The 9,343-nt window shown below is 39.1% G+C and overlaps 1 non-coding gene across 1 annotated transcript; it reads right to left on the bottom strand.

Annotated features, from left to right (window-relative positions):
• Positions 1-641: 641 nt before the first annotated feature.
• Positions 642-749, bottom strand: LOC127742752 (small nucleolar RNA R71). The gene has a single exon (XR_008004152.1). It is a non-coding gene; the product is annotated as a small nucleolar RNA R71 (small nucleolar RNA).
• Positions 750-9,343: the final 8,594 nt, after the last annotated feature.

The raw sequence follows: 9,343 nt of genomic DNA, 5'->3' as shown, positions 1-9,343 counted from the left end.
GATTCTTACCTTTTTCTCCTTTTATTTTCTTATTCTTCTACTCACATAAGGGAATCTCTATACTGTGACATAGAGGATTCCTCTTCTTTCTCTGTTATCTTCTTTTTCATATGAGCAGGAGTAGGGACAAGAACATTCTTGTTGAAGCATATCCTGAACCTGAAAAGACTCTAAAAAGGAAACTAAGAGAAGCTAAATTACAACAATCCAGAGACAACCTTACAGAAATTTTTGAAAAGGAAGAGGAGATGGCAGCCGAAAATAATAATGCAAGGAGGATGCTTGGTGATTATACTACACCTACTTCCAAGTTTGATGGAAGAAGCATCTCAATCCCTGCCATTGGAGCAAGTAGTTTTGAGCTGAAGCCTCAACTAGTTGCTCTAATGCAACAGAACTGCACATTTTATGGACTTCCATCAGAAGATCCCTATCAATTTTTAACTGAGTTCTTGCAGATCTGTGAGACTGTTAAGACTAATGGAGTAGATCCTAAAGTCTACAGGCTCATGCTTTTCCCTTTTGCTGTAAGAGACAAAGCTAAAACATGGTTGGACTCACAACCTAAAGATAGCCTGGACTCTTGGGATAAGCTTGTCACGGCCTTCTTGGCTAAGTTCTTTTCTCCTCAAAAGCTGAGCAAGCTTAGAGTGGATGTTCAGACCTTCAAACAAAAAGATAGTGAATCCCTCTATGAAGCTTGGGAAAGATACAAGCAGATGACCAAAAGATGTCCTCCTCACATGCTTTCAGAGTGGACCATTTTGGATATATTCTATTATGGTCTATCTGAGTTCTCTAAGATGTCACTAGACCATTCTGCAGGTGGATCCATTCACTTAAAGAAAATGCCTGCAGAAGCTCAATAACTCATTGACATGGTTGCAAATAAACCAATTCATGTACACCTCTGAGAGGAATCCTATGAGTAATGGGACACCTCGGAAGAAGGGAGTTCTTGAAATTGATGCTCTGAATGCCATATTGGCTCAGAACAAAATGTTGACTCAGCAAGTCAACATGATTTCTCAAAGTCTGAATGGATGGCAAAATGCATCCAATAGTACTAAAGAGGCATCTTCTGAAGAAGAAGCTTATGATCTTGAGAACCCTGCAATGGCAGAGGTGAATGACATGGGTGAACCCTATGGGAACACCTATAACTCCTCATGGAGAAATCATCCAAATTTCTCATGGAAGGATCAACAAAAGCCCCAACAAGGCTTTAATAATGGTGGAAGAAACAGGCTCAGCAATAACAAGCCTTTTCCATCATCTTCTTAGCAACAGACAAAGCATTCTGAGCAGAGCTCTTTTAGCTTAGCAAACATAGTCTCTGGTCTGTCTAAGGCCACTTTAAGTTTCATGAGTGAAACAAGGTCATCCATCAGAAATTTGGAGGCACAAGTGGGCCAGCTGAGTAAGAAAATCACTGAAACTCCTCCTAGTACTCTCCCAAGCAATACTAAAGAGAATCCAAAAAGAGAGTGCAAGGCCATTGACATAATCAAAATGGCCGAACCTAGAGAGGAATGGGAAGACGTGAATCCCAATGAGGAAGACCTCATGGGACGTCTCCCAGACAAGAAGGAGTTCCCTATTGAGGACCTAAAGGAATCTGAGGCTCATATAGAGACTATAAAGATTCCATTGAACCTCCTTTTGCCATTCATGAGCTCTAAAAACTATTCTTCCTCTGAAGAGGATGAAGATGTAAATGGAGAGCAAGTTGCTCAATATCTAGGAGTCATCATGAAACTGAATGCCAAGTTGTTTGGTAATGAGAATTGGGAAGGTAAACCTCCCTTGCTCATTAGTGAACTAGATACATGGGTTCAGCAAACTTTACCTCAAAAGAAACAAGATCCTGGTAAATTCTTAATACCCTATACCATAGACACCATGACCTTTGAGAAGGCTCTGTGTGACCTGGGGTCAGCATAAATCTTATGCCACTCTCCGTAATGGAGAAACTAGGGATTTTTGAGGTACAGGCTGCCACATTCTCGTTAGAGATGGCTGACAAGTCAATAAGATAAGCTCATGGATTGCTAGAGGACGTGTTGGTAAAGGTTAAAGGCCTTTACATCCCTGCTGATTTCATAATCTTATACACTAGAAAGGATAAGGATGAATGCATCATCCTTAGAAGACCCTTCCTATCCACAGCAGGAGCTGTGATTGATGTTAACAGAGGAGAATTAGTCCTTCAATTGAATGGGGACTACCTTGTGTTTAAGGCCCAAGGGTATCCCTCTGTAAACATGAAAAAGATGTACAATAAGCTTCTCTCAATACAGAGTCAAACAAAGCCCCCACAATCAAACTCTAATTTGGTGTTGGGAGGCCACAACCAAACTCTAAGTTTGGTGTTGAACCCCCACATTCAAACTCTAAGTTTGGTGTTGGGAGGTTCCAACAATGCTCTGATAATCTGTGAAGCTCCATGAGAGCTCACTGTCAAGCTATTGACATTAAAGAAGCGCTTATTGGGAGGCAACCCAATTTTTATTCATATATATTTTTATTGTTCTTTTATGTTTTATTAGGTTTATGATCATGTGGAGTCACAAAACAATTGCAAAAATTAAAAACAGAATCAAAAACAGCAGAAGAAAAAGCACACCTTGGAAGAGGAACTCACTGGCGTTTAAACGCCAGTAAGGAGCATCTGGCTGGCGTTTAACGCCAGAACAGAGCATGAATCTGGTGTTGAACGCCAGAAATAAGCAGTAGTCTGGCGTTCAAACGCAGGGATTGCACCCTGAGGAAAGCTGGCATTAAACACCAGAAACAAGCATGGAACTGGCGTTTAACGCCAGAAACATGCTGCAGATTGGCGTTGAACGCCAGAAACAAGCATCAATCTGGCGTTGAATGCCAAGATTGCATGCAAAGGTTATTTTACACGCCCCATTGGTGCAGGGATGATAAATCCTTGACACCTCAGGATTTGTGGACCCCACAGGATTATCTCAGGATCTGTGGACCCCACAGGATCCCTACCTACCTCAACTTACTTTCTCTCTTCTTCACACAATCCAATAACACTCTTCCCCAAAAACCCCACCTACCTTCAAATTCAAAATCCCTTTCCCACCCAAACCCTCCCTAATGACCGAACCTACTACCCTCTCCCTCCACTATATAAACCCCTCTATCCTTCTTAATTTTCACACAACACAACCCTCTCTTCCCCCCTTGGCCGAATACACATCCCACTCCCTCTCCTTCATATCTTCTTCTTTTTCTTCTATTCTTTCTTTTCTTTTCTTGAGGGCGAGCAACATTCTAAGTTTGGTGTGGTAAAAGCATAGCTTTTTGTTTTTTTTATAACCATCTGTGGCACCTAAGGCCAGAGAAATCTCTAGAAAGAGGAAAGGGAAGACAAAAGCTTCCACCTCCGAGCCATGGGAGATGGAGAGATTCATCTCAAAAGCCCATCAAGACCACTTCTATGAAGTTGTAGCCAAGAAGAAGGTGATCCTTGAGGTCCCTTTCATGCTTAAGAAAAATGAGTATTCAAAGATCCGACATGAGATCCAAAGAAGACGTTGGGAAGTTTTTACCAACCCCATTCAACAAGTCGGAATCTTAATGGTTCAAGAGTTCTATGCCAATGCATGGATCACTACGAACCATGACTTAAGTATGAACCCGAATCCAAAGAATTATCTTACAATGGTTCGGGAAAAATGCTTAGATTTCAGTCCGGAGAATGTAAGGTTGGCATTCAACTTTCCTATGATGCAAGAAGATGCACGCCCCTACACTAGAAGGGTAAACTTTGATCAAAGGTTGGACCAAGTCCTTATGGACATATGTGTGGAAGGAACTCAATGGAAAAGAGACTCAAAAGGCAAGCCGGTTCAATTGAGAAGACTTGACCTTAAGCTTGTGGCTAGAGGATGGTTGGAATTCATCCAACGCTCCATCATCTCCACTAGAAACCGATCCGAAGTTTCTATGGATCGGGCCATCATGATTCATAGCATCATGATTGGAGAGGAAGTAGAAGTTCATGAAGTCATCTCTCTAGAACTCTACAAAGTAGCCGAAAAGCCCTCCACCTTGGCAAGGCTAGCTTTTCCTTATCTCATTTGCCATCTATGCTACTCAGCTGGAGTTGTCATAGAAGGAGACATCCTCATTGAAGAGGACAAGCCCATCACCAAGAAGAGGATGGAGCAAACAAGAGAGGCCATCCATTGATCTCAAGAGACGCATGAAGAAGCTCATCATCAAGAAATCCTTGAGATGCCTCAAGGGATGCATTTTTCTCCAAACAACTATTGGGAATAACTCAACACTTCTCTAGAAGGATTGAGTCATGTTATGAATCAATTAAGGGTGGAACACCAAGAGCACTCCATCATTCTCCATGAAATTAGAAAAGATCAAAGAGCAATGAGGGAGGAGCAACAAAGGCAACGAAGAGACATAGAAGAGCTCAAGGACATCATTGGTCCTTCAAGAAGAAGACGCCACCATCACTAAGGTGGACTCATTCCTTGTTCTTATTTCTCTATTTTTTCGGTTTTTATGCTATATGTTTGTCTATGTTTGTGTCTCTACTTCATGATCATTAGTGTCTAGTGTCTATGTCTTAAGGATATGAATAATTCCATGAATCATTCACCTTTCTTAAATGAAAAATGTTTTTAAAACAAAAGAACAAGAAGTACATGAGTTTCGAATTCATCCTTGAAATTAGTTTAATTATATTGATGTGGTGACAATACTTTTTGTCCTCTGAATGAATGCTTGAACAGTGCATATTTTTGATCTTGTTGTTTATGAATGTTAAAATTGTTGGCTCTTGAAAGAATGAAGAAAAAGATAAATGTTATTGATAATCTGAAAAATCATAAAATTGATTCTTGAAGCAAGAAAAAGCAGTGAAAAAAAGTGGCAAAAAAATATAAAAGAAAAAGAAAAAAAGCAAGCAGAAAAAGCCAATAGCCCTTAAAACCAAAAGGCAAGGCTAAAAAGGATCTAAGGCTTTGAGCATCAATGGATAGGAGGACCCAAGGAAATAAAATCCAGGCTTAAGCGGCTAAATCAAGCTGTCCCTAACCATGTGCTTGTGGCATGCAGGTCCAAGTGAAAAGCATAAGACTGAGTGTTTAAAGTCGTGATCCAAAGCAAAAAGAGTGTGCTTAAGAGCTCTGGACACCTCTAACTGGGGACTTTAGCAAAGCTGAGTCACAATCTGAAAAGGTTCACCAAGTCATGTGTCTGTGGCATTTATGTATCCGGTGGTAATACTGGAAAACAAAGTGCTTAGAGCCACGCCAAGACTCATAAAAGTAGCTGTGTTCAAGAATCAACATACTCAACTAGGAGAATTAATAACCCAATCTGAACTCTGAGTTCCTATAGATGCCAATCATTCTAAACTTCAAAAGATAAAGTGAGATGCCAAAACTGTTCAGAAGTAAAAAATCTACAAGTCCCGCTCATCTGATTAGAACTAATATTCATTAATATTTTGGGATTTATAGTATATTCTCTTCTTTTTATCCTAATTGATTTTCAGTTGCTTGGGGACAAGCAACAATTTAAGTTTGGTGTTGTGATGAGCAGATAATTTATACGCTTTTTGGCATTGTTTTTAGGTACTTTTTAGTAGGATCTAGCTACTTTTAGGGATGTTTTCATTAGTTTTCATGCAAAATTCACATTTCTAGACTTTACTATGAGTTTGTGTGTTTTTCTGTTATTTTAGCTATTTTATGGTTGAAATTGCGGGACCTGAGCAAAAATCTGATTCAGGCTGACAAAGGACTGCTGATGTTGTTGGATTCTGACCTCCCTGCACTCGAAATGGATTTTTTGGAGCTACAGAACTCCAAATAGCGCGCTCTTAACGGCGTTGGAAAGAAGACATCCAGAGCTTTCCAGCAATATATAATGCTCTATACTTTGTTTGGGCTTAGACGACGCAAACTGGCATTCAACGCCAGTTCTATGCTGCAGTCTCGAGTAAAACGCCAGAAACACGTCACAAACCAGAGTTAAACGCCAAAAACACGTTACAACTTGGCGTTTAACTCCAAGAGAAGCCCCTGCACGTGTAAAGCTCAAGCTCAGCCCAAGCACACACCAAAGTGGGTCCCGGAAGTGGATTTTTGCATTTAGACTTATTTCTGTAAACCCTAGTAACTAGTCTAGTATAAATAGGACATTTTACTATTGTATTAGACGTCTTTGGATTGATCTTTAATCAGTGTATGCGATTTTAGACCTTCAAAGGGGGCTGGCCATTCGGCCATGCCTGGACCATCACTTATATATTTTCAACGGTGGAGTTTCTACACACCATAGATTAAGGTATGGAGCTCTGCTGTACCTCGAGTTTTAATGCAAAGTACTACTATTTTCTATTCAATTCATACTTATTCTTATTCTAAGATATTTGTTGCACTTCAACATGACGAATGTGATGATCTGTGACACTCATCATCATTCTCACCTATGAACACGTGATTGACAACCACTTCCGTTCTACCTCAGAACGAATGAATATATCTTGGATTCCTTAATCAGAATCTTCGTGGTATAAGCTAGAATTATTGGCAGCCATTCTTGAGAATCCGGAAAGTCTAAACCTTTTCTGTGGTATTCCGAGTAGGATTCAAGGATTGAATGACTGTGATGAGCTTCAAAAGCGCGATTGTTGGGCGTGGTGACAGACGCAAAAAAATCAATGGATTCTATTCCAACATGATCGAGAACTGACAGATGATTAGCCGTGCTGTGACAAGAGCATTTGGACTATTTTCACTGAGAGGATGGGAAGTAGCCATTGACAACGGTGGTGCCCTACATACAGCTTGCCATGGAAAAGAGTAAGAAGGATTGAAGGAAGGTAGTAGGAAAGTAGAGATTCAACAGGGACAAAGCATCTCCATACGCCTATCTGAAATTCCCACCAATGATTTACATAAGTATCTCTATCTTTATTTTATGTTTTATTTATTATTATTTTTGAAAACCAATTATAACCATTTGAATCCGCCTAACTGAGATTTACAAGATGACCATAGCTTGCTTCATACCAACAATCTCTGTGGGATCGACCCTTACTCACGTAAGGTATTACTTGGACGACCCAGTGCACTTGCTGGTTAGTTGTGCGGAGTTGTGACAAAGTGTGATTCACGTTTGAGAGCGCTACCAAGTTTTTGGCGCTGTTGTTGATGATCACAATTTCGTGCACCAGGATCCAATCACTTAAGATTGCCAAGGAGATCAATGAATACATTGATTGAGGAAGTGATGAGAATGAACTTGATCCGGAGGATTGCAATATCTCTTGATTCCAATGTTCATTTTATTTTTAGTTCTTACATTTACTTTTCTTGCCATTTTACTTTTCTGCACCTTATTGCTTTCTTTACTTTTATGCCATTTACATTTCCTTGTTACTTATCACTCCAATATGATTCGTCTAACTAGGATAATCAATTAACCATTGATTGCTTAATCTGTTAATCCCTATGGATTCGACCTCACTCTATTGTGAGTTTTTACTTGATGACTGATGAATGAATTCTTGACGGTTTAGAATTCATCTAATGGAGTCTCGTTGTAAAGTATAGTTTCCAAACCAATCAATAATCCTTTCATGCAAAAATTTTGGTTGTCACAAAGAACAAACCCAAAATAAGAATTAACCGAAGTATTTGGACTCCGGGTCCTCTCACAAGGAGTTGCAATGAAGTGTATGATTATTGGTTATGAGGTATTTTGGAATTTTTGAGATTTTGGACAAGAAATGTAAATAGCAAAGAAAATAAACTAGCAACTAACAAAACTCTTGGAAGATATGAAAATTAGAAGTCCTATCCTAGTTATCCTCCTTAATTATGACCACAAATTGTTTATTGGTACCATTTCGTTAACCTCTAACCAAGGAGAAAAGTCAAGTGTATGAATTAACTTGATTCCACAAGTCCTAGCCAACTCCCAAGGGGAAGACTAGCGTTAGTGGTATCCAAATCAATTAGCAACTTCCAATTGTCGATCAATCAAAGGAATTAGATAACTCAAGCGTTACTAATTACTCCACCTAGGCCAAGAGGATCAAAATCTATACTAAAATTCAACCAAGCATTTCATCAAACACTTGGAAAGCATGAAAGGAAAGCATAGTAAATCAACAACAAGAATTAAATCTAACAATAATCAAATGTAAAGAATTAACACAACAATTAAAGGAAACAAGATCTACATGAATTACTTCAAATTTCATTGAAGGGAAATAGAAGAAGAAAGAGTGCATCAACAACAAAATAACAATTGCAAGAATGAAATACAAAATTAGAGAGAGGAAGAGTAGATGAACAAGAAATTGTAAAGGAAAAGTAAATCAAAACATGAATTAAACCTTGGATCCAAGAAGAATTAACTAAAACTACCCTAAAATCTAGAGAGAGGAGAGAGCCTCTCTCTCTAGAATTCTAGCCTAAAACATGATGAAAACTCAACTATGACTACTTGGTTCATTCCCCCTCAATCCTTGGGTTCAATAGCATCAGAAATAAGTTGGATTGGGCCCAAAATGAGCTAGAAATCGCTGGCCACGAGTTGCTCTTTAGTGGGTCACGTGCTCAATCGGCGCGTCCGGGAACATTGCGCGTGCGCGCCCCTATACGCGAAGCAACATATGGCAAAATTTATATCATTTTGAATCCCCGGATGTTATCTTTCCAACGCAAATGAAACCGTCTCATTTGGACCTTTGTAACTTAAGTTATGGTCGATTGAGTGTGAAGAGGTCAGGCTTGACAACTTTACGGTTCCTTCATTTCTTCACGAGTTCTCCCACTTTGCATGCTTTTCTCCTCACTTCTTCCATTCAATACTTGCCTTATAAACCTAAAATCACTCAACAAACATATCAAGGCATCGAATGGAATTAAAGTGAATTAAATTTAGCTATTTTAAGGCCTAAAAAGTATGTTTTCACATTTAAGCACAAATCAAGGGAGAATTACAAAACCATGCTATTTCATTGAGTAAATGTGAGAAAAGTTGATAAAATTTCCCAAATTAAGCACAAGATAAACCACAAAATCGGGGTTTATCAACAACAATTTGGTATACTTGCCAAGGGAGATTTGTTGAGAGACAAGTTTCTGTGTATTAAGTTTATGGCGCCGTTGCCGGGGATTAATTGTGATTAACAAACTACCGGTTGATTGATCTACTAGATTAGACACTTTTCTTTTGTCTTTGTTTTCTTTTGTTTCTTTATTTTCTTTTGCTAACTACTGTTTGTAATATTGCCTCACTAAGAATCTCTCATTTATTACAATGGAGATTCCAATTTCTTTTG

This window comes from Arachis duranensis, chromosome 1 (assembly GCF_000817695.3).
Source record: "Arachis duranensis cultivar V14167 chromosome 1, aradu.V14167.gnm2.J7QH, whole genome shotgun sequence".
NCBI lineage: Eukaryota > Viridiplantae > Streptophyta > Magnoliopsida > Fabales > Fabaceae > Arachis > Arachis duranensis.
This window is presented reverse-complemented; position numbering and strand designations above follow the sequence as displayed.